Source organism: Heliangelus exortis, chromosome 1 (genome assembly GCF_036169615.1).
Source record: "Heliangelus exortis chromosome 1, bHelExo1.hap1, whole genome shotgun sequence".
Classification (NCBI taxonomy): domain Eukaryota; kingdom Metazoa; phylum Chordata; class Aves; order Apodiformes; family Trochilidae; genus Heliangelus; species Heliangelus exortis.
In genome coordinates this window covers 89,223,901-89,250,608 of record NC_092422.1, presented here as the reverse complement: position 1 = coordinate 89,250,608, position 26,708 = coordinate 89,223,901, and the positions used below count along the sequence as shown (strand labels likewise).

The 26,708-nt window shown below is 40.7% G+C and overlaps 1 protein-coding gene across 4 annotated transcripts in view; it reads right to left on the bottom strand.

Moving 5' to 3' along the window:
- ERG (ETS transcription factor ERG) overlaps nucleotides 1–26,708 on the bottom strand; it is a 148,160-nt gene that overhangs the window by 81,469 nt on the left and 39,983 nt on the right. The window lies entirely within an intron of this gene.

Below are 26,708 nucleotides of genomic sequence, written 5' to 3'. Positions count from 1 at the left end.
AAGTAATAATGAAAATTAATAAAGTTAATTTAAAAGGATTTACTAATGGGAAATTCCATTTCTGTGCTGGTAGAAGGATATGAGCATCTGTGAAAAAGTTAGGGCCAACTTAATGTAGGACAGCTTAGAATAAATGTTTTGAAGAAAACACTGGAGGAGCTAGCTTTCTGTATTACAATATCCATTTTATCCAACCTCCAGGAAAGGTCATTGAATTAATCAAAAGCTTTTTTTCTTTGGGTAGACGCCCAAATGTACATACCGTCAAGATCTGGTGCACAGAAATAATTTGAAGCAAATCTTCTAAAAAAGGTTTTGAAGATGCTTGCCAGTAGAACATTGTGCCTCACAGCTATAATATCAGAAAAAGCCATTCAATTTAAATTAATATATTTGGCCAGACAGCTATATTAAAATTCTTGTTGTTTTTTCTGTTATAATGGTAGCCTGTGGTATGACTAGCCCTCTTCAAAAATCTGTATCGTTATTGCCTTTCTCTTGCCTAGGGTGCATCATATGTTTTTCATTTTGATGAGCTGCATTGCACTACCTCATTAAAACAAACACTTATGCAAAACAAAAGCCTGTGTATCAATCACAGTGCGGGGTATGTAAGCCAGCTTTGAAGACTGCAGTGTTTCAAAAGCCTGTTTCAAAGGAGAACTTCCGCCGACCCAGCTCCGCTTGTGTGTAACATTTGCGGATGGTGTCAAGCACAGTGGGTGCTTCCTTAGCCCCTGCAAACAAACAAGGGAGCTTCAAGAACGCTGTCAGCTGCAGCTGCAAAGCATGCAAGTGCAGTGCTGCCTTGAGGGTGGAAGGGACAGGTAGGAAGGGACAGGATGGGGGTGTCTGCCCAGCATCCAGGGGGAGCAGCAGCCGCGCCCCAAAGCCGCAGGGGTGGCTGGGCAGGCGCTGCTGGACAGCTCCACTTCTCCTCCAGGACACCCAACACCCAACAGGGACAACCCTGCCCAGGGCATCCCTCATCCTGTGGAGGCCTCTGCTTCTTCTGGGAAAGCATCTTCTTCTGTGCCCAAAGTATCTTTGGGAGAAGCAGGACTGCATTCTGTATGATTTTTTTTTTTTGATTTTTTTTTTTGCAGTTAATTTTTAGTGACTGCTTTCAGCTGACATTATTTCTGCCTTTAAAAATGGATGGTTCCCCCTCATGTAAAGGGAGCTCTGGATAAATAGCTTAAACGGAGATGTCACAGAGATCTGAAATTGGGTGAAACAAAACAAAACAAAACAAAAGAAACTACCAAAAAAAAAAAAAAAACAACCTACCAAAAAAAAAAAAAAAAAAGCTGAGAGCTGAGATATGTGACTTTTCCATGTATACATTTTTTTGGTGGCTTGTTTAAAAAAAGTGAAGTGCCACAGTTGATGTTTTTTATCCCAATCCCTCAAGCTGTTTACAAGGCAAATTACATCATAGCTACTACTAGCTTAACAAGGTTTACATCAGCTAGATTTTGGAAGATCATCAAGATGTTAAAGTATCTCAGTGATTATCGTGGTTTTGTATAATGTATTCCTCATGCTAATGCTTTTTCCTTTTCTTCACAGGGAGTATTGCATGATGCAGAGAAAAAGAAAGACAATTAAACTTATTAAGCACATTCCTCCAGAGACAGAAACTTTAAGGAAAGAATTGTCACATGAATCTGTCCTTTTCAAAGAGGATTTTGAATTCATGTTACTTCATAAATGTAAGCAGACTGAACTCCATTTCCTTTTTGCAAATACCCTTTAAAATTACTGAATAGATCGAGCATATTCAATTAAAATTGCTACTGTTTACAGAATCTTAAGGAAAAAAAAAGAAAAACAACAACAACAACAACAAAAAAACAAAACAGGAAAATACATCATCCTTTTACCATCCAGGTGGTACTTTTTCATGACCAGTAGAAGAGCAATGTAGTGGTTAACTCCACATGAAAATGGTCAGAGGAATGACTCAGTTTAATGTATGTGTCACAGCTCCCCATTTTGGATTATTTCCAAAACTGGGAGGCATGGGGAAATCTCATCTTCATATTCCTTAATTATCTGTCCTGTCAGAGCTCAGGGCTTGTGCATAGATGAGTACTGCTATCTTAATGAAACTGAAAATCAAAGCAAAATAGCTCAATTCTGTATTTGCTTATGCAAGTAAACACATAATAAAGTAAACTGAACAGTCAGTTTAGGGGAATTAAACAACCACACAAAACTAATTTCAAACATTCTGAGAATTTTAACTACTTTAGAGTCTTGCATCTGGATAGGCACAAACCCAAGAACCAGTGTAGGTTGGGGACTGAGCTGTTAGAGAGCAGCACAGAGAAAAGGGATCTGGGAGTTCTAGTGGTCAGAGGATGACCCTGAGCCAGCAATGTGCCCTTGTGGCCAAGAAGTCCTATGGCACCCTAGAAACAGGGTGGCTAGTAGGGCCTCCTCTTCTACTCTGCCCTGGTGAGGCCACATCTGGAAAATTGTGTTCAGTTCTGGGCCCCTCAGTTCCAGAAGGACAGGGAACTGCTTGAAAGAGACCAGTGCAGAGCCAAAAAGATGACTGAGGGAGTGGAACATCTCCCTTATGAGGGAAGGCTGAGGGAGCTGGGAGAAGAGGAGAATGAGGGACAGTACATAAAAGGACAGATCCAGGATCTTCTCAGTTATGCCCAATAGTAGGACAAAAGGCAATGGATACAAGCTTTAGCACAGGAGGTTCCATTTAAACACGAGGAGAAATTTTTTACTCTGAGGGTGACAGAGCACTGGAACAGGCTGCCCAGGCAGGTTGTGAAGTTTCCTTCTCTGTAGACATTCAAAACCCATCAGGACATGTTCCTGTGTGACCTCCTGTAGGTGACCCTTCTCTGGCAGAGAGGTTGGACTTGATAATCTTTCAAGGTTCCTTCCAACCCCTAACTTGCTGTTATTCTATGATTCTGTCATTATGTGCAAAAATACTTAGATTAATGCAAGCCTGTATGCAAATATTTGAAACCCTTTAAAAAATTTTCACTGTTTGGCATTTTTGACACTTCAAAAGCCCATTTTTCGTCACTTATTTTTGAGATTCATTAGCATCTTCTAGTAAAAATTCAATATTATTTTCAAAAAATTCCATTAAAACATAGCACCATTAGTTACTATAACTGTAACTCAATGCAGAAAAGGATTTACCAGGCTGTGTGCTACATCATTCTCTGAAAAAGGCTATTGCTAATCCATATATTCTGTAGTTTTAAAAATCCACATATTCTCCAAGTCAAATTTTGAAATCACTAACATAATTTTATAACAAGGATGAGGTGTTTTGGAAGGTAAGGATACAAAGGTCTTTCCACCATGTCTTTCCACCATTATAGAAGTGAATACCTCCATGTGGAAGTATTTCTCCCATGAAATACAGTTCAGTGAAACACAGTTGAGCACTGCCAGGTTTGTTTCTGGCCCTGTGTCTTAGAGAGTTTTGATCATCTATTCAGAAAACGTGCACTAAGAAATACAGGGAAAGGACTGGTCATACAGTTTTAAGTTTTTTAATCCACATAGTGAATTCATAGCTTGTGAGGAAGCTACAGCCTGAATGCACTGATGCAACATGTGAATTATTTCAAAGGTTAAACAGCGTGTAGAAACTAATCCTATGCTCATGGACAACCACAGAAGAAAAGGATAATAGTTAGAACTTGACTAATTAGCTTAAAAAAATACTCAAATATTTTGCCTTCTGGAGAACCCTACTCACCAGTTAATCTTGCCATGTCCCTCTGGATGGCTCTACCGATTCCTGTTTTATCACCCTAATACAACTATTTTTTTTTTTTTTCAACAAACTCGTTATGCTTAAAAGCAAATATTTAACTTCCTTTTACCAAGCTAGCTACTTGACTTAAAAAATACATACTATTATCTAGCACTAAACTCTGCCAAAATGAAATGTCAAAAAGTGATGGTGAGTGTTAAATCTTGTCTCTATTGGAGCCAGGGGAGTTTTGTCACTGTCATCTTTAGAGCCTGCACTTCATCCTAGCTACTCCTAACACTTTTACATATTCGATAGGGAAGAACTTAAAGTGATAAATAGCAGCCAAAATACATGCATTTGTGAGGGGGGTAGATTTAAAAACTTCCTCAGTGTGGAAAGTAAACTTCTGGCAATTTTGAAATTTTTTTACCTAGCAGGCTAAATCTGAGTTTAAGCAGGGGATATATTTCTGATTATACTAGCTATATGAAAGCTCTAGGCTAGTCAGACAGGCTCCCCCTGAAGACATTGGAGTCCCTCTGGAGTCATCTTCTAAGATGTTAAGTTCAGGCTGTCCAGAGTTAAATGACAAGGGCAAGCAACTCACTTAACTAATTTTTACTCAGAAAATAAAGGTATTTTTATTTATGTGCCTATATATTGGTTTCAGCCAGAAAAAAAAATCCTTGCACTGAAGAAGTTTACACCATGAACTTTTTCTGCATTTCCTTTTGGTAGAAGCTTTACTGTGAAGTCCTCGAGTCACATTCACGATGGCTAAATCTTTACCCATGAAGAAATGGCAGGAAAATTTCACCTTTGAATCTCTGAGCCCATTTTAATACTGATCATTTCCACAAGGGGCACTAAGAATGGTTAAATCCAGCCTTTTGTCTCCATGTAATCTGCATGAGAGGGTGGATCCCCTCACTGTGAGGGAAAACCTTTTCCCCGCCACCCTTCCCTGTTCTCCATCACATCCTTGAGCTTTCTTGTGACCCTGTGGTTTGAATGATGTCCTGAGAAGGGCAAGATATGTGTTTAAACACCCTCATATTAAAGCAAGGTGAGGACTCCAGGCATGCTTTCCCGGCCCTTATATGATATGACAGGAGAAGCTGTTCAAAGTTAGGCAACTTCTCCTAGAAAAAAAAAAAAAAAACAACAACAAAAAACGTCCCTTTTTTGCTTTTGACCAGGGTTCTCAGGTCACCCCCCACCACTGCTTCCCTGATCTCCTACAATGGACCTGCTGTGTGCCCAGCTCCATGTCTTCAGGTAAGCTCTTGCTGCCCAAGAAGGCAACCTTGGAACTTAAAGTGTTGAGTCAAAGGGTTCCCCTGGGCTGTGGCCACACAACTGGCCTCATGCCACACCAGTTCTGAGCTCCCCTGTGGGTGCATGGAGGTTACACCTGGATGGGTCACTACCTGACCACCTCCCCAGCTCCTTACCTGCAGGGACCTCTAGTTTTGGTTATTCTGTGGTTGCATCCCAAACGTATGAAGATTAGCCAGTGTGCAAGGAACAAGACTGGAAATATTATAATCTTTTATAATACATTATAATTGTCTTTTCTTGTGAAATGTCACTATATTTAAATTAAGAATTGTAAAGTTTTTTTACATCTTTCTGATTTCCTGGCTAGGTTTCTAGGGTAATTCTTCAACATTTCTTCAATTGTATTCCACTCAGGAAGCACAAGTCCTCAAAGCAGGGAAGTATAACATTTTGTATTGCTTTCCTGATAATGTATTGACTGAAATATAGCAAAAAATTTGAAATATCCATATACTCAGTCCCTTCTAAAAGATTTACAATTTCTTTCCTTCCTTAAAAAAAACAAAAAACAACTAATCTAAAAATATTTTTTATAGATTTCCTTTCAAATGTAAACATACAGGTTGAATACAGAAATCTTTTAATGCTTCAGAGTGATGCAGACAACAGTCTATTTGAAAATGGCATGCTGATGTGCTACCTGAAAATGAAAATCATTAAAAATAGAAGTTGGCATGAATGGAAGTTGTGTAATTGCAGATTCCTCCCTTTCTTCTAAGCACCTCTGCTTACAAAAAACCCCAAACCAAAACAAACAAAAAAACCCATAAACCAACAACAACAAAAAAAAAACCTGCTTCTCTGCTTCTCATGCTCATGTAAGTGAAACATTTCAGGAAACTCCCTCCCAATTTTTCTCTGGAGGAGGGTGGAAGATGACGTGCAATCATTTATGTCCACATGTGTGAAGCTGATCTTTGTCTCCCACATCCAAGTCAATTTTTAGCCAAAATTATTTGCCTGTCACAGAGGAAATAGTAGTCTTACGTTATAACCACATGCAGAACAAGACAGATAGAAGATGCTACCCCCTGTCAAGCCTGCCAGATTTCTGGCTTTAGAAAGACTTTTCCTGTGCCTGCCCCATGCCAAAACCAGTAATATTAACAATGCTTCCATTACAGCCAACACTTCCAAAACTGCTTTCTCATTAAAGTCTATCTCGTTCAAAACAACAGATAAACTATATCTAAACCACACAAAAGTATGCAGCAGTGGTGACAGGAATTATCTGAGATGCAGCCAGCAGACAGGCAGCCTGGTTTGCTCATCAAGGTCACCAGCAGTATCTAGTAAAGCATCTGAAATCCCAAGCCCACTGACCAGTTTCCTGGAAAAAGTGCTGTCAGCCACACACTTTCTTCCACGCAACTCCACCCATAACGTCATGGCCCTTTTTTTTTATCATATTTTTTAGGACACAGTCTCATAATCATAGAATCATAGAATGGTTTGGGTTGGAAGGAAAAAAGCTGAGATGATGCCGTGGGAAGTCCTGCATTACCAGATCCCAGGGTTCCCATTAACCTGACTTGGACAGACTCTAGTTAAGGCATGTACTTCTAAGATCATGAGAATCTGCATATCTTAAAGGCAAATAAACATTATCTTGGAGCTGCAGTTTTATTTCTTCAGTGCAAGATTTCCCTCTGACAAAGAGTGATATATGCCAGGCCAGAACTTATGGCTCCAATGCAAGCAAATACACCACAGATATTAAGAGACACTTTGGACTAAATGAGAAGAAGGTTTTCTTTCAAAAAATTTCACAGAAATAATACCTAGTTCCAGTTGTCTTGATCAATGGCAGAAAGGTATGATTTCTAGCTTTAGACACCTGAGACAGCCTTGTATTGTTTGCCTCAGGAACTATATCTTGTGGGGGTTTTTTAACTTACACACCCACCTTGCAGCTCTTTGCCCATGTTACATGATTCACCCTCAAAACAGATGCATAAAGTGGGAAAATCCTGCTACCCCCTTTGTTGCTGGCCATTGCATAGCAGGATACCCAGGTACAGGGAGACCTCATGCCATGCTCAGGATGGAGCAGGCAAATCTGGTATTTCTGCAAATCTGTCTGAAGATCAAGAAAACAGAGCCCACCTGCATTGTTATCTCCTCCACATTGGCCACAAGGATAAGTCAAGGATAAGGCTGCTATCTTTCCAGTCAACCTGAAGTGAGAAGGGTGCAGGGCTGGCTCTGGGAAATCTTAGCAAGACCCTTGAGCAGCAGGAATGAGAAGAAGGGAAGGGCAGTGCTGGTGTCCACTATGGACAGCATTGGATGCTTCCTCTGACAGCTGCTTCCAGATTTGCCAAGTGGGAAATCAGACAAAAGTGGCTTTTGTGTAATAAAGGCTTCAGCGAGTGAAAAGTCCTTGGGCAGGGTCAGTTTTGCCATGGGTAGAAATCACAACAACTCTGAAGACACCAGTGAAGCCAAAACATCAATTTATTAAGGACCTGAACTCCTCTGGCCAATGTCATCAAAAATATTGTCATTTTGCAACACAGCCCCCATTTTTCAGAAGCACTGCAGGCTCTGCTTACCACTGAATGGTTGCCATGTTTTACCCCAGCATTGGCTCCATTTCACTGATGAGTGAAGTGACTCCTATAAAAACAGTTTGAAAAGTACTTGGGGATTCCTTCATGATAAAAGCTGCAGTTGTTCACCATATGGTGTAAATAGCTGGGAACACTGTGCCTCCTTGTCAGCAAAAGCTAAAATCTCAAAGTACAGGATCCTAGCTAGGAAGGATACCATGAACTTGGGTAGTAGGATTGTACATTTGAACACATTTTAAAATAACCAGGGAAAGAATAAACTTCAGTGTGTATTTAATTTTTAGGCAGAGCCAAGCAGACACAAAGTGTAAAAGCAAAATATGTCACCCAACTCATGAACAGACAGGATTAAATATGCTTTTAAAGTTATATGTAAACCTGCAAGTGTTGGTGAAAGAAAAATAAACATACAAAACTGCGTTACAGAACTTTTAAAAGTCACAGTCCCATGAGGCCAGGAATGACTTTTGCCCTCCTATTCCCCACAGTAACCATTAAAAAAATTAGCAACTTATAAATCCAAATTCCTAATCACTGTATTTCTGATACTACTGAGTACTAAAACTACTTGAGATAGAAGTCTGAAACATATTAGGTAGAACTGTTTTCTCCAGCTACTTGTTGTTACAAAGTTGGAATAAGATTTTTTTTAAAAAACTTTAAGCAGACTTTTCAAGCCTGTGAATGCACCCTTCTTCCATAGAATCAAAAAGTAGAAACATATGCCAATCCTTTTTCCAGGTTATCTTTCATTTACCTTAGCTGCCTAAAGTTCAACATCTAGGCTGAAAGAGAGTCCTAGGCTCCTTTTTAGATCTGTTTTTAAATGGGATTAAATACCCTCTGGATATGCCTCTATTTCCATTAGCTCTGAAGAGTGGTTTGGCTTTCAGACAAATCAGGTGAGAGAAATCTTGACCCTAGTGACTTGAAGTAATGAACAAATGGCATGTTAAGTCAGAGGAGGACTTCACAGACCTTACCTACAGGACATCAGGAAGACAGAAATAATGGGAGATGGTAAGGCAAAAAAACAAACAAGTGGCACTGGTGCCATCAGCCACACCAGCTCCCTCATCTAAGGGTACTCAAGGAGCACAGAGATCCTGCTGACATAAGTGACAACTGAATGTGGCATCCTTCCCATAAACTGATAATAATGGAAACTCTAAAAGAAATACATGGCAGATGCTTTGTGTAGACTCCCAAGTAAAGGTATATCTAGGAGCATAGGAGAGAGAAGGAAACTGTAAATAGGAATTGGGTCATCCACATCATCATTTTAAGTTCAGCTCGGTTCGTCACAACCAGAAAACAAGGCACTGACCACACCTCAGGTTACACCCACACATGGCTTTTAACATTGGCAGTTTCCACTAGAAAGAAGAAGGATTCCTAGAGGGATGTAGACCAAACTATTATCTCATCTTGCAAGTGGAGGTTCAAGTCCATGCCTGAAGGCACTGACGTGACAGGAAGGATGCTCACCTGGCTTCCTTCTGCTCCATGCTGTTCTCCTGGGCAATAGTGGTCACCAGTCATCTGGTTTCATGGTTCCTTCCTAGTGCCCAACCCTCACACAAACACCAACATGATGCCCAAGTGGAAGCCTAACAGAATAATACAGAGTAGTGCAGGGGCCACATCTTGAGGCTCACTAAAAGCATTTTTCCAAGGACACCACCTGACAATATGGCCAGAGACACTTTGTGTTAACAGTTTTAGAGTGACTGAAATTTCCTAGGCCAGGGGAGACTTACAGAGAGGGTGTCCAATATGTCACTGACCACCAAATCTTCTGTACTTGTTTGTCATATTCCATTTCTCTGTTCCTGAAATCACTGACCTTCTCTCACTTCTCTTAATACCACTTGAAAAATTAACATTTCCATACTGCAAGAGACAGCAAGTGTAAGGCAGCTGAAAATGCCTTATACAGTTATGTCAAATTCTGTACCAAAACTAACAGCAGCACTCAGAATGATTCTGTGGAGAAGTAGTACCAGGACACACATTAATCCTTCCTCCACCTTAGCCAGCACACTCAGTCACAATCACAGAGGCCCGTCATAGCAGCTACAACAGCTGATTATGGTGTTAATTACCATCAGTGCTATTTGTCAGCCACTGCACCACAAGGCTCACTGGTTGGTACGGGCAGAATACAAGCATACTATAAGTTCATGACTTCCTGCAGAATAACTTTAAGAAAGTTATCAAAGAGGAAAAGTTATCATACTATGAGGGTTCATATTTCTCCATGAAGTAGAAAGTGACAAGCAAGGAGTAGGAGTCCAGTTTTCAGCATGGAAGAAGATAAATGCAGTACGTCTCAAAAGCAGTATTCAGTGTACCTAATTGCAGTGATAGTTATTTAGTGGCACATCTTTTTTTCCTACCCACATTACCTTTTTCATACACATTTTCATATTGATACGTCATAGCACAGAGCTTTCTGCTTGGCTTGGTGAAACATTCTGTATTTCCTTGAGCTTGTCTTGAATAACCTAAAAAATCCATGAACAGGCATATTATCTCCAATCTGACTGGGGCCCTGCTTCCCGTTTTCCAGCTCATTACTAAACGTATTAAACAACACCAGATTTAGGATGCAATTTGAGATACCCTGCTGCTGATCCTGGGTGCCAGGCTAAAAACTGCATGTCTAGAATTATTTTCTTATTTTCTCTTTCCTATGCATTTTTAATGGTTGACTGCATGTCAGTTTCCCCCTTGTTAAGAAGCTCCTTGAGCTTTTTAAAACAACTAACCTGTTCTTCCGTTTTTTTTTTGTTTTTTTTTTTTTTTATTTTCATTTCTAAAAATTGCAGTACAACAAAGACTTCCAATTTTCCTTTGGAAATATATCCCACTCCATCTCTTTCGTATCATTGATTTAGGATGTGTATTTAGAACTTCACCATTGTTTATTACACTGACTAGTTAGGTGCTATTTTTGACTTGCAGTAAGGCTCAAACAAAGGTACTTCGCAGCACTGCTCTGACATTTATTTTTAACAGCAAGTACAAAGACTGTCAGTCCCAAGTTCTCTGCTTCCCTTGTGTCCCTATATTTCTGTTGTGAGCAGCTCAACAACTTCATTCTTCAGACCTTTCACAACTCCTGGATTAATACCATCAGGTCTGGGTAACTTGTTGCTCTTTAATTTATCAGTTTGTTCCAGCACCTCATCTGTTGATCCTGGCAATGGAAGGAAAATGCTTTAAGGGCGCCTCTAGAGCAGATAGCTAAAGTCACACACACATACCTAGAAAAATCCCCACTCCAGCAGCCAGAACTACAGATTACAGCCTGGTTCATGGACACAAGCCACACCAAACCAAATGGGGGATTCAGGTAACTCAGGTTTTCTGCTACTGAACGTATGGCACCACATTAAAACTGTTTCTAAACAACATAGTTTATAACAGATTATTTTTCCCAAATGGAAAAAAATAATGGGAAAAAAGCATTCATGTGCTTTATTCAGCTAAGAAGGCTGTGGGTATGCTCCCAGCTCTGTAAATCTGTGCGCGCACAAACACGTATTGCAGTGACTGCCCCAAGGACAATGTGCTACTGCTAAAAGAAGAACCAGACCCATGCTGCAGATGAACACTTGGTGACGTGATTACTGTGACTAAGTGGATAGCATCCCCAAAGTGCCTACCTCAGACAACACATACTTTAATTCAACCACAAAGAGTTGGGTTTGGTGCAGCAATTACTCGATGATTTCTTGCCACTCGAGCAGACCAGTTGGCTATGCATGCCACCTCCTTGCCCAAAAAACACAGCAGCAAGAGCCAATTGAGGACCCAGCTGCACTTGGGAACCTCTTTGTTTACATGAGATTGAGAGCAGCCTGAAGACAGATGAACCAGGAGTGGGGGGAGGCTGACCTGCTGGCAGCTCCCTTGCCCTCCTCCCCCCCGGCCCCAGCATTATAGGGCTGCAATGGGATCCATGTGTGATGGCCAGTGGGCCAGCCCACATGTGTGCTGTGCTTCTTGTGCTCCCAGCCCTGCTGGGTTGGGGTTTTAAAAGAATGACAGAGTTATATTTATATATCTGCCGCCAAAGGCCTGCAAATGCTTTGCTAATTCTGGACACCTGCAAGGTCTGGCACCTGGGCAAGAGGTGGCTCTGGGGAGAAAAGGGTCTGGAGGAGGGAAAAGAAGGGCCAGCCCCCCAGAACACAAGTGCTAGGAGCAAGAGGAATTTCTCTCTTCAGAGTAAACTCTAATGTTTTTCAAGAATAGACTAAAACTTCATTGAATTTTGGGTTTGTTTGAGTTAGCCACAGCTGTGTAGGGGCTGTGGGTCACCCTGGCTGAGGGGCAGAGCCCAGGCACAACCTGGCGACCAAGCTGCACAAAAGCTTTGGGTTTTGGCTCTCTTCCACCTTGAGTGTATTAAACCAAACACAGTCAAACAAAGGAGGGCGAGGATCAAATCTGTGCTGAAGCAAACAAACAAAAACGCTTTCTCCAAAGCCCGCCTGATAGATTTAAAATGACTGAGTTTTAGAGGCTATCTATCATTTTATTTTGGCATTAATATAAATCAAATAATCCCTTGATCCCAAGAAGGCACTGAGGAGACTCAGTCAAGCCTCCAGAAGGGATGTGCTGCTGAAGTCGGAAAGTTGGCAGATGATTTAATTTTATTAGCAAATCTGACAGTGCCATAGGAATTTTCCAAAATCAAAGAACCCTTTCATAGGCTTCTCTACCCAATACTCAATCCAGTGTCTAAGAATAACATTCAGCCCTCATTAATTAATGATATCAGTCCGAATAATGTCAGATTGCCTCAGAGACCTAGCCGGGATGGATGAATCACACCCTGCCGGCTCCAAGGCTCTCACTCTGACAAACTGCAGTGTGTGATGACGGGCTGCTCCGCCTGGAAAGCTCTCGCCCACAGAGCCCCAGCAGCTCCCAACCCAGCCCTGTCTGAGGCGTGCGCTCACTGCCGGGGCAGGCTGAGGGGTTAATGGGTGTCTGAGATAACACTCGGCTCCTCCAGGCCCTGCAGAAAGACACAGACCCCTTCTTCCCCTCTCCTGGTGCAAGAGGGGATTCTGAATCCACACGGTGTGGCTGCCAAGCAGGGTGGGTGCTCGAGCCAGCATCACCTCAGCCTGCCTCTGATGCAGGCAGCACGACATGAAAGCTGGACTGTCCTCAGCTAGTTTGGTTATCTTTGAGAGGCACTCAGAGCTACACCCTGGATGTATCAGAAAGGAAAATTTTATTTTATTTACTTTTTTTTTTTTTTTTCTGCCCCGGTGTGGTCGTGCTGCTGCACCTCCACATGCACTACATGGGACAGATGCAAGAGGTCCATTAACTTTTGGGATGCACGGCGGAACCAAGACCGTATCCTAAGCTGAAACGCCACAAAGAAATATACATATTCTAGTCTAGTTTTTACCAAAACTACCAACTGAAGTTTCTCACAAGACCTACTCAGCTGATACTGTTCCAACATGGGGAAAAAATGCATAAGCTGTGTCTATAAATTTACAATTTTACTGAAGCCATAATTATGCATGAAAACATTCAGACGTCTTCCAAAGTCCACTGTACTAATATTGATGTAAAATTGCCTTCTTTCTATTTGTAATGTAGTCACAAATGCACTCCTCAGGTTTTCACAAATCCACTTTCTGCTTTCAGCAATAGCTGAATGCGCAGCAACTCGTTATCAGTCATGAATATGAAGTTTAGTAACACTTGCATATCACCATCTTTTTACGTAAATGTCACATTCCTGAGGCCTCATGAAAAATTTACAGGCAGGAACAACAACCACATCGTTTAACACATTCATATAAATATTTATTCACAGATGCTCTCCCTCTCCCCCTACAATGAACATGGATGGACAGGCATCCACATTGTCTCCTATCCTCTCAACCTGGCTTCCCCTTAGACACCCTGGTTCCGCCACGAGTGGGCAAGATCAGCACAGGGCTGAGCTGAGCTCAACATAAACACGAGCTCAGCAGAAATACACATGGCATTCCTTCCTTTTGGGATCCTGGTCACAGAGGCAAAGTGTCAGAGGGACAAAGCTGGGACTTGTCTTTTTGTGCAGTGTTTGTTTATACACTGCACACGTTATGCCCAGTAACATGAAGCTGTCAGGTTCAAATTACACATATACCACAAATGCCATAAGTAATTTATTTCTCTGCTGTGCTTGGGAAAGCAAATCTGAGATTAAAAAAAAAAACTTATTTGATGTTGATGTATTCTGATTGCCACTGCAAATATATATTTTTTTATTATGCATAAGCATAGTTTTGATGTGATGGCCAAAGCTCTCAAGGGGTTTGATGATGAGGGGTGGAGCCTATCAGACTTCAGGACCCCCTCTATTTTTGGTTCAGTAGGACTGTTTTGAGAACAATTCAAAGTGCTGTTTACTCTAAGATATCTTGTTTCTAAAAGCGATTGACAACTTACACACATGTATGCTTTTCTTTGGGTTGAGGCACTGACAAATATGCCTGTAAAAAGCATTAAATACTAAATTTGTTATTTTATTAAGGCATTCTGAAAAATTACACTAGTGACTGCATTTGAAAAATCTGGTAACGTTAATTTCACGACTGAAATATGATTTCTTTTAAAAGCCTTTTCCTTCATGGTCCCTGCCATAGGATCCATCCCAACATCTGGATAACAGAATCCAGGCTGACAGACTAATGCACATGTGGAGGAGTGTGTCTGCTACTTTGCTGCTTCTCAGGACAGACACATTGTCTCCCTCTCTTTCTCCTTGTCCCCTCCTTTTCTTTTCCTTTTTTTTTTTTTTTCCCCCCCACCCCCTCTTCTTTCAATAAGACTGCACATGTCTTCCAGCTCTTCATTGCAAATGTGACCAGTGTGCAATATTGCCTTGCACCAACACAGAACGTCTGGCTTAGGTGATACCAAGTAGTTACTGCCCTGGCTTTGAATGCTTGCTAGGTTATTAACCAGCACATCTGGCTCTCTCCCTAGGAGGGTGAGTTCTGCAGTGCCCCAGGAATTTCTTTCATACACCACTTTTATTAGCTTTTCAAAAGAATACGGATTACCACTGGAAAGGAAGACTTAGGTCATTTGCAAGCATATTGGTCCCCAGCCTATTTACCATGCTTAAAAACAATAACAAAAACTTGCTATTTGATTTTCGGAATTAACTTTTCCTCATTTTAGCATGGTCCTGTTGTTCCTGTATTTAAAAGGTCTGCTTAACTGAAAAAGTGGCTGGTCATTTGTGATAGGTAGAATTAAAAAACCAAACCAAAACAAAACACATTTCAGAAAGCCAGAAATATAACTTAATTTAGAAATAAAGCTCCCAGAAAAAAATATTCTAATCCTATATGTCCCACGGACCTCACTTTATCATCACAGGAGGGAAGACAAAAGGGCTTCAGGTTTAATCAAAAGAAAGAAACACACGTGTAACTCCACAGGGCAAATTTATCTCCTTTGCCCACACACAGAAGCTGCACAGGGCGTGAAATTCAATTGCAAGAGTTACATTACTATAATTTCCTATCTGGACATCCCTATTTCAGTAATTTCAGAGTGGCCTTTTCTGGTTTTGTTTATGTCACTTCCAAAGCTGTTTAAGAACACTGGGAAAACTGCTTTTGTTTCCTTACTGAAAAAAGATCTGTATGGGGGAGTTACAGAGGTAGCTCTCCAGGGCTTTCCTTCTACCTGATTGGTAAAGTTCAACACTCCTGGCCAAAGCTCTCCTGTAGCAAACCTGGGAAAAGTTGCCCACCCACCCAGCTACTTGCCTGCCTACCTACCTACCAACTCTTCTGGAATTCTACCCTCCCAGGAGGAACCTTCTTCTTAGTGCATCACCCTCAATGACTGAGTACTATTCTAGCACAGATAATAATCTCCACGTAGGGTTAAATAAGTAAAGAGAAAAAACCCTCCAATTTGCTGGGCTTGCTAATCAATCTCTTTTGAAGTTGTATGAGGCTGGAATTTCAGAAGCTGTCAGCACTCACCAGCTTCCATTACTCCAGGAGGGAGTTGTTTGGCACTCACAGCTTTTGAAGGGCTGGTATTTCATGTAGGTGTCTAAATGGGATTGCTGCTCTCCGCTAACCTTTGGCAATTGCTTTTGGCTAGACTGATCATCCAGAAATATCACATCACAATGAGGAACATGTAAGTACTCATAGAAAGCGTATTTTAAAACTACACATAAATAGCCCTTACTCCTCCAGCCAGGAAAAAGAAACAACGTTCTGTGATTGCCCCAACCAAGGAGGACAGCCAGGCAAAAGGTTCACAAACTTCAGTAAATTCATGCAATGAAAAACAAAACAAAAATTCCTAATTATGTAAATGAAAACAGTGAATGTTTTCAAGAATGTTACAATCTTACTCAGAGATTTCTGCCAAACAGGACAAGAAGTTAAGTCCTTCACATAAAATCCTGATTTCTTTAGATTAGTATCAGAACTAAATTGAATGGATGCCTGGTCAAAACTCTAACCCATAAATTCTAGTATCAAATAAATTACAGTCAACAGAACATAAAGATCTTCTCACCTCCTCAGGTCTGAATCTTCTGAAAAGCCCACCTTGGCAGCATTAGACTTGGCATTATTCAGTCATCTCCAGGCTTAAAAATAACCACAACTCATTTCATCCACTAAAGTTCATGGAAATCCTTACAGGGTTTTTTCTTTGCTGTTGCCTATAAATTGCATTGTCTTCCCAGGGCTTCCTGTCCTGGAAACAGAGGCACAGAGGCACTAGCACAGATTCAACTGAGATTGTTTCCCCCCTCTTCTGCTGCTTTTATTTAACACACAGACACACACAGACACACACACACAGAAAAAAAAAAAAAAAAAAAAAAAAAGAGAGAGAGAACTGGTAGAAGTTCCTTACAGGAGTTAGGAGAGGACATCTGCAGGCAATTTAACATGAGGGTTTGTTTCTTTGTCAGCTGGCAACCCCTGGATAACTCTGTCATGTAACTTATATGCTAAAACATGATGTAGGACAGACAGTGAGATGGGTAAATATGGCAGCACATCAGTTTTATTTGATTAAGATTTATACTTTCTCAAAGGGAGCAGCCCTGCCATAAACTATGAAAACAAATACAATCTTGTAGCAGAGAGAACGTCCCACCCTGCTACACTCCAACAGCACTGATCCTCATCAAACCTACCTTCTGCTGCAACCCAGGATAGTGTCTCCCTTCCTTTCAATGCAATTCAAAGAGCAACAGAAAACAGGGGGTTTTCAGGTGAGAAATGGGCATTTCTTCATTCCCTTTGTTGGGAGCCATCCCTCACAGCAGCCCTCTCTCTATTCCCTAAGGACACACTTTATCCCCCTTTGAAGGCAATGGCAACAGAATGTGGAAAAATCTCATGCAAACACAAGGTTGATCCAGAAATTTGTGCCTCAGTTCACTGTTTCCTGATGGTTTTGAAAGGTTTTTCAGGAACATAGATTGGTATCTGAAGCAGCTCTAGAGATAACCCATCTCACAAAGTTCCCTCACTCCATGTGCTTAACTTCCTCCCAACTAGAGGAATCTGGTCAAGTGAGGAATGCTCATCATTCTCGTTCCACTTCTGTTCTTGTATCAGATCCTATGTATTTTGACATTTATAGCCACCTATTTGAACTGAAGCACTGATTAGATTCAATTGTTAAAATTACCTTCCTCCCCCTTTGCCTCTGTGTGCATGCTTTGCTTCGAATTATTAGCAATTTAAAAATCAATTTTGCAGTTAAATGTTTAATCATATAATTGCTTCTGTTGCCTAAATTTGTTTAGGTTGTACTTTATTAGCATGTAATAACTGAGAGTATATTTTCCTCTGTCTGAGTTAATAATGTCTCTGCAATGGATCACACACCATTAGCCAACTGGCTGCAGTTCTGGGACAACTCTGAGAGAACTGGAAAGATTTTTTGAACTTGTAACTAAAGAGTAGGTGGCTTCCTTTAGTTTCTCTAGCTGAATGAATCTAAATTCCCAGTTGGATTCCACTTCAAGTTTTAAGCATTTTTTGTACATTTTGAGGGCCTCTTAGTGTAAATTTTGGGCAGAGAAGCTCTGCTGTCCCAGACTTGGACACACATGCCAGCTGGGTCGATGCCACGCAGCAAGCTTTGCTCTGCAGCCTTGTGCCCAGATTGTCAGTGTGGAGAAGTTCTGCAGGAGGGCTGTGCAGGTCCCTGCCTACTCACCTACACACTTTCCTTCACAAGGAAGCTTGGAGGCTGGGAGGAAAGTTGTTTAGCCTGTCCCTTGCTGATAAGGGAGCAAAGACTGTGCCCCCAGTGTCTTCAAGATATCACCTGTGCTTCTGCTGTGCAAATCTAAGCCCTGCCCTGACATCCAGACTCAGGTTTGGGACATGCCTGCTCCTGCTTAGCCTGACATCTACTCCCTGATTCCCAAAGGTTTCCTACACATGCGTAAAATGTCATCTTGATAAGATTATATTGCTCTTAGGTTTGGAGCCAGCTTGTTTGGAGGAGGCTCAGGTGTTCTGTGTTACATATTTAGGATATGCCATGTAAGATAGCATTTGGTTATCTAATGAAAAGCCACCTACAAGTCCCCCTTCATGCTTAACGTAACTACTCTGGAGCCTCTGTGTAAGCAGTGGAAAGACAGAAGGAGCTTCCCAAGACAATTCACCACTTCCTAATATAGGTCTCTCCCCATTCTCTAAAGGCTCACAAACTGCTGAAATCAAATACCAACCAAAAGCAGCTGAAGTTCCACATCTTGTCCAGCACAGCCTCAGGCTCTCCCTGACAACCTGCCATTTTAAAGTTATCCCATCTTATTTTATTTTCTCCTTCTGAAAGGGCAGAAAACGAGTGCTACCATTCGCAATGCCAAGCCCCCTCAGAGCAGAAAACAGAAAACATAGAAGTTAAAAATGTTACACCCTCAGGAAAATAGCTCCCCCTCCAATCTCCAGCGGGTCCTTCAGGGCTAGTGGCAACATTGTTGGTGCATGTTCAGATTTCTGCAGCAGTGATGGTATCACTGATTTAAGCCAACATGCCCCACTGTGCTTCCCCCCACGCCCCCTCCAGAAGAGCAAGCAGCACTCAGTCTGTGGGTTGGCCATGCAGGATGCAGGATTCCTCCCATGCTATTCACAGCTCTGACATCTGCCAGGTTTATAGGTCCCTGGAAAATCTCTATATATGACCAAAGCAGTATGGACAAATAATCATGTCAGATCATCCTGGAAGGCAGATTTATTTACATCCTTTTAAGTGCTGCTTTGCTGAATTTGAAATAGCAGGTTACAGTGTCCTACCAAACATGTACTGTACTGCAAGGAGGTGATAATGACTCCCAGAAATTTTATCTTTGATCCAAGGTAATCACCGACAATATGAAATACATAATGGACTTGCCAAACACTCTTTTCAGCTCTCAGGAGCAGATGAAATTGTTCCCTTTTGTGCCACAAAACAACCCAAACCACTGGAAGTAACAGAAGTACTGGCCTAGGGACAGAGAAGATGTAATACAGTAAAAGCCACCCACATTAGTTAGTTTAACTGTATAGTAAATCTGGATGGTAACACTTATATTTTTGCAGATTATTAGGCAGCAAAAAGCTGTCTTTCTGAGTAGGATCTGGTATTGAAGGGAGTCCACTGTAAAGCCTGTTGGGTACAGGACTCACTGGCAAGAAAGCCATGGGATTTTTAATTTTTTTTATTTTTTTTTCTTTGTAGGGGGGCGAACAGCAGTGATCCTTTCAGTCCCTTCTGTGCTTCTATGGCAAAAAGGTCAAGATGCACATTTTCAATTAAAAAAACCTTAAATTTCACCAAGATTACACCTATGGTACAGAATCAGTTTGTCTTTCTAATGACACATGCCTGGAAATATCAAAATACTGACTACTGGCTTGAGCCAAAGAAGAAATATTTTTCACATCAGGAATTCAAATTTGCTTGGGAAAGAGCACTGAGAGTCTCAAAATGTCCTACTGAATATCGGGCAAAAAACGTATGGCAAGTGATAACATAGCAAGTTGGTGGATGTTATCTAATCAAATTCCCATAACTGTTTATGAGGTAATGTCTGTATTAATAATCTAAAGAAGGGAATTAAATAGCCCATCAGCAAAGTATATTACATTATGAAGTCAACTTTGGGACATCAACAGGACTGCTGAAATAGTCCAAAAGAGTCTTGAGATTAGAACATGGGTAGGAAATAATGAAGTAAGATTTAAGGATGGTTGTTGGTGTAAGCATGCAATATGAGATCAAAATGAAGGAGGAAGGAGAAGAGAAAGAAAGAACAGGAGGAGTGAGAAAGAGAAGAGATTCATTTTTGAGCATCGTGTGAAGAGGAAACACAACACCAAGGCCAAGATAAGCATCTTGCCCTGCTTGTGGGTTGCAGGAGCAACAACTTTTGGAATATGCTTTCCAGCTCCAGACAGTGTGACCAGAAGGATGACAACATGGTGATTCATGACCAAGCAACAAGTAGAGCTGAAAGCAAGGATGGATGCAGCTGCAGTGGTCAAGAGGGGAAGCCTGCCTGGCCCCCATCACCTGAAATGGACTGTGACCAGAACTAATGCAGACAGGCTGTGGGATGCTTGGCAACTGCCCCTGAGCTCTCCTGATAAATCTCACCCTTAAGAAGGTGAGGAGGAGCAAAAGCAGTGTGAAAATAAGGAGTTTTTATCTGTACAGAGCAGATATACAAAGGCTAGTCAAAAAGGGGAGATGGGTATCTGAATATGAGGAAATGCTTCACAATAATGAATCATGGGGAATAATCTCTTAAGAAAGGTTGAAGACAACCCGTAGCTTGGGATATTTGGGGCTGCATCATGGCAAAATGCAAAACCATGATACATTAAACAGTAATCTCTGACTCAATGGGAGATAAACTCTGCACATCTTTAGCACATGCATATTTGTTCAAGGGCAGTCTTGGGCAGGTGGTTTCTGTAATTATTTGTTAAGGAAGGAGGAGGCTGTCATTACAGCCTTTAAGTGTCTGAAGACTGTCCAAATACCACAGTGATGGAGCCCACTGAAGCAGATTTCTTTGCACTTTTTCTTGCTCTCACTGAAGCCACACACAAAAGGGAGAGTCCAGGAGGCATAAAACACGGCACTGGACACTTGGACTTCTGGAGTCATGGGCCCCATCTGCTGGAATGGCCTGGACTTAATAAGGAGGAGATACCTGCTTAGACAGAGGGCTTGACAGTGATTTACAGGCAGAACACCAAAACTGTGATTCAGAACCCTTCACCCCACTCCAGGCTTTAGAAAGGTGGAAGAGGAAGAATCTCTTTTCTCAGTTTTCCCAAAGCCTTTTTGTCCTCTCCTTGTCCTTGTCTCAGTCTGTCTTGTTTGTCCTTCCCATCTTCTTGTAACTTCTCCCCACCCTCATCTTGCCACCCTAACTCTAGTTTCCATGAGCATCCATTTTATGATTCCTGCCCATCTGCAGTAGAATGTTCAGACTTTTAATCATCTGGCAGCCTGCAGGAAGGAGATTTGAGCACATCTGATTCCACATAAGAAAGGGTTAGTGTAAAACATATATATCAGCCAGAACATTGAAAATGCATTTGGTACTCCTTAGTTTGCTCTCTCCTGCTTATGGAGAAGATAATTTTTGTTTAAAAATGGCCTCACTTAAGGAATTAGCCATGCCATTAGTCTCCAGAACAATGGAGATTAAAGTCTCTAGACCATCCCCTATCAAAATAACATACTTTTCTTGGAACATGTCATTAACACTGTTTTCCATCTGGCAGTTGGCAGCAATCTTGGATTTTCTCCGAACTGCTGAAAGTTCATCAATTATAGTGAACAGAAGCATTATCTCTTTTTTCCTCCAGGAAGGAGGTGTTTGCTCAGGCAAGGCTACCTCTACAAGAGGTAGAGTTCAAGAGAAAATAAGAAAAAAACCAAAATAAATCAAAACAAACCAGGACAGAAAAGAACAAATAATTTACTCATGTAAACTATATGGCAATAGTTTGATTACAATTCAGAACTTTAAACTTCTTAGAAGTAAATCAAAATTTCTGCATATCAAGAGAATCCAGTGTTCAAACGCAGTAGTGATTATGGCATTTTTACAGGTAGTTGATGTATGCTGACAGAGGATGGAAATAACACACTATATTTTAGGCCTGGCAGTTTGGAGGTTCGGTCAATGAACGCTGGTATGGAGGAGTGTCACCCACATTCATGATAAACTCAGTTCCTTTATTTTATGAGAACCCAGTGTAAACCATGCTATCATTCAAGGAAGATTTATCAACTGTGGCTCAGCTAGCATTATTAGTAAAAAGCATAATGAAACTGAAACAATGGTGTTATCCTGTCAGTACAAAAGCAGGGGAAGAGCTTTTAAAGTTTTGCCAGAATAATGAATTAAGTCCCCAGTGAGGGGTAAACAAAGGGGGGTGGGACTTACAGCTCCTCGGCTTCAGGGATTGCTGATACCAATACTTTTACACATCTGTCACTGAGGGACACTTGCAACCCACAAGATGAGAGCCTGCATGCAGCAGTTATCCCAGAGCAGCTGTCAGGCAGCAAGTTAACCCACAGAAGCTTGTTCACCTCTGTGTGCTGGGACTCGGGGAACCATCTCACATCTAGAGGCCATTGCAGACAACACATCCATGGGGTCATCACTGATTCATACCTGTGGGAGGTTTGGCTCATCAGCCAACAACTATCAGGAGTGGTTATTCTGCATTTTCTGGAGGGGATGGGAGTATGTTATCAAATTGACTCCAGTGGTGACATACTGTGATACAGTAGTATTACATACTCCACATGGATTGCCTGCTCAGCTAGGCTGCAATGTGTCTGCCATTAGCTTACTTCACATGTGACTTTAGGCAAAGCTTTTTGTATCTTTGGCTCAGATTTCTATGCTCTCACTCTTAAGTGAGCTGCCCAAGTATCATTTGATAAGCAATGAAAGTAGTGCTTTAGCAATGCAAAGAATCCACAAAGACTAGGATCTTAGCTTAAGTCAAGACCCTAAAAAGGAGGCAGGAGGAAAAGCCTGGCTTTATTCTCCTTATTCTGGAGGATAATAGTAATTCTGTTCTCCTTCCCTTCTTGTCCCCTTTGCCTATTCAGGCAGAGACTGCATTGTGCATACACAACTCCTAAAGTAATGAAGTCTTGGATCTTATTTAGGGACTCTACAATTCCAGGAAAAATAACAGATTATATCAGACCCAGAATATGCTCCTTAATAAATAATGCCAGCTTAAAAAAATCTGCTTTTACCATAACAGAACAGATTAGGTACATCCAGCAGCATCTCAACACTGCCACAACTTGAAATTCAACATATTCTTTGGCCAACAAAGGAGCTCTGGGATCAGGTTTTGTTATACTTCCAATGGCAACATGGGATGCTGTGCATGGAAATGTGAACATGCCATAACCCAGGCACGTAATTTTTAGAAACATCTATGGAATAATTCTTTCATTTCTTCTTTAAAAAAAGAGATATTCCTTCACTGTAGCACTAAATGCAGTTTTCAGATTTGCTTATCCCATTTTGATAGACTCAGAAGCAACAACCTGTAGTTACATCGACAGAACAGAATGAAGTTGTATGGATACAGACCAGCTGAATTTGGCTCAAAGTGTTGATGACCTTTGAGAATTTTTTTATAAGAGATGTCCTCTTGGATTAAGCTATCAGAGACATGAAGTGTCCCCATTTTTCAAGTTGTACAAGGCAAAAGGTGGCTATGTCATCCACTAGCACCTCTATTTAGCTGCTGCCATTCACCTGTCTCTTCAGTCATCCAAGATCTCAAAATCATCACCAAGGAGCAAAAAAATCCTGTCTTCTAGATATACACAGACCAAATCTTCCACCAGCATAAATCAGCCTAGATTCAATGAAAATTATACCCATTTATCCAGATTACACTCAATTCTTTATAAATGCAGTAATTTCTTTACCTACAAGCTGTACCCTGAACTCTTCCTCTCCCAGTGAAAGCCAAAGGAACAGCTGTAACTCATTTTTCTTTAGAATTGGTTCCACAAAATCCCCTCCTCAGTGATGGCCCATGCTAACTAAAGCCAAGCAATCACTTGCTCTTTGCAAATGAGGCTGCTGAAAGCAGAATTTAACCCTTAAAAAATTAGGAGTTTTACATTATGGTCACTATATAGAAAGCACACATCATTAAAACACTAAAAATTCAAATATCACTGGCAGAGTTTCTGTGACTACTGTTATAAGAATTAGAGTTTAAGTAATAATAGTGGAAAGGAGTTAAAAAACATTAAAAAGTAAAAACATGTTAAGAAGTGTATGTAAATGACAATTACTCTTGCCTGTACAAAGAGACAACCTAGCCACTGACTTTTTGAAGAGAACTCTAACCTTTCCTTTGAGTTTGATAAGATCTAACTCATGTTAAAATGTTATATTTAACACCAGTCTAAGCAGCTATGTAGGTTCCAAATTACGAACTACCCAAAGCAAACCTGTTCAGACTGACAAGCAAAGGCTCAGCTTCTGGGTGAAAACAGTATTCAGCACTTCCATTTAACAGCCTGTCTGGAAAAAGAGCAAAAATGATGCATTTTCAAAAAGTGACCCTTAGGGTACATAGAATAGGAAATCTACTTTTGCTCTGTTTGAAAACTGTTTTCCATCTGTTTGTTGGCAGCAACTGGTGATAAAACAAGTAGATTGCCTGACACCAAGAGAAAAGTCTTCCTTAGAACTATGCTTAACATAGAAAACTGCATAGCTCCCAATTAAAATGACAGCCCTTTCCAGTGCCAGTGGCAGGGTGAAAGGGGAGGATAGAACTGGTTGCAGAGAGTCCTGTCTACAAATTCCTCTCCAGTGTGCAGACTTGTTAAAGCAATTGTATTCTGGAAGAGTAAGGGAAAACATAAACCTTGGTATGGATGTGAAAATCTTATAGCTAAGCCCTTTCAGCTATCAAAAACTGCCCAAATGACTGTGCAAAACCAATGTCTTCATTCTAATTAGGGATACTGGATAGGAAGATGTAATTTGTTTTGCTCTAAATCAAATAAACACTTTTTTTATTGAGTTTGCCACTAATCAAAACTAACAGTACTATTTTCGGCCTTTAGCAGTAGCAAATCTGATTAAACTCAGGTGGTGATCCCACAAAACACTGGGAACACACTCAGCTTTAAAGATCTGAGTAGTCTTACTTCAGCCCTCTCATAGGAACTAAATGGAACTGCTTGAAGACAAGAGTCAAAATTCCCCTTATTTTGCTGAACTAAAACTAGAAGTCCAAACATACCTATCCTTTCTCTTGTCAGCATCAAATATTTCTTTCCTTTATGCTTGGGCAAAACACAAGGCTGTGACTCAAGTGAATCTACATGCTAGGGAGCAACAGGAACACCAGTTCACCATATCAACTGTGGATGCTTCATTCAAACTGAAAAACGTAAAGCCTAATTTTAGTAGCTCTGGATTGAAGCTGGCCAAACAAAAAGAGGACAAGAACACTAAGAGCATTCCCAAAATTGGACAGGCTCTGCTTTGGGTGCTGGAACCTGGCTCTTTACCATTTCTTATTTTGAAACGGAGCAAAATGGAACAAAAGTTGTGAGGCCGGTTACATTTTCTCCAGGTAGCAGAAAAGGCAGATCGTAAAAAAAAAAAAAAAAAAAAAAAAACAAAACAACAAAACACATCAAACAACAAAACACATCTCTGAATATTCATGTTACCATATCCATTTATCTTTCACATCAATTCTCAGCACACATTGAGGCGGAAAACTTAAATCTTAAAATCTGTCAAATCTTAATAATTCAAGCACTTCCTAGAAAGTTATCTTCAAAGTTAGAGCTCTAAATGTGTACAAATGAGGCTGCATCTGCTCACTCAAGAAAACAGAAGATACAATACCATGTAGCCTACCTGATAGAGTCCAGTTGAAATAAAAGTACCAAGAATAACTAATGAGCTCAGTTTGCCCTCGTACCTCACCACAGAAAAAAGAGATATAAAATATCACCAGAAAGTCTTCCCCATGTTCCATGTGCTATACTTTCTTGAGGTTTATTTTTAAGAATGTAGTTCCATTCACTTTTAAACTCTAAATGAAGCAGCCATCCCTGGCAGCTTTTTGAAGAATGTATTTAGACCAAAGCAGACCCTAATGACATAAACAGAAATGTGAAGGATTTGATGTCTACTTGGCTAGCTTTCCTGTCCCAAACACAGTATTAAAATAATCACCTTCCTCATAACCTTTCTCAGTGGAACAGCATCTTCTGCATTCTGTCCTGCTGTAAAAAGGATACTACAAGTTCTTCTGGACATGGAACGACAGAGATTTTTGTGCAGCTCTCTTTTACTTGCTGTAATATGAAGCGTGCATAAAAAGATGCCCTCTCAAACTCTTAAATTCCATGGTTAAAAAATAAAACCTGCTTCTGATCCCAGTTTTGACAGAAAGCATGAAACTCCTTTCTTCTTAAAGTTATTTCTGACACTGCAGACAGTTAAACAGAACAAAGAGGTACCAAATTGTCTTAATATTTTTGTAGTCTTACTGGTTGAAATCTAGGTGACAAGACACATTGAAGCAAGAGTGCTTACAGTGGGGGTGGTCTTCTGCTCTTTCCATAAGAGCAACTGAGTATGAGAAGACTGAGGGTCTTTGGAAAACTTGGAGAGAGGGAAGAGATGAGTTCTCACATGACTGCTCATCATTGTAGTATCTAAACATAATCCAAAAACACTCCAGGGATTGTATCTCTCCAGATAGAGAGAGCATTCACTGCCTTTTAAGGGGAAAAGTGACTTGTTTAAAACAATATTTAATTTTTATTCACTTAAAAATAAGTTTAAAAAAAAAATAAATATTTTCTATAGAGAGCTGCTGTCTGGTAGATAGCTGTCAACTGAGAAGAAACTCCATGAAAGAAGTTGTAGAAAATGAAACTTCAAGGAAAGACAGAAAGACAGAAAGAAG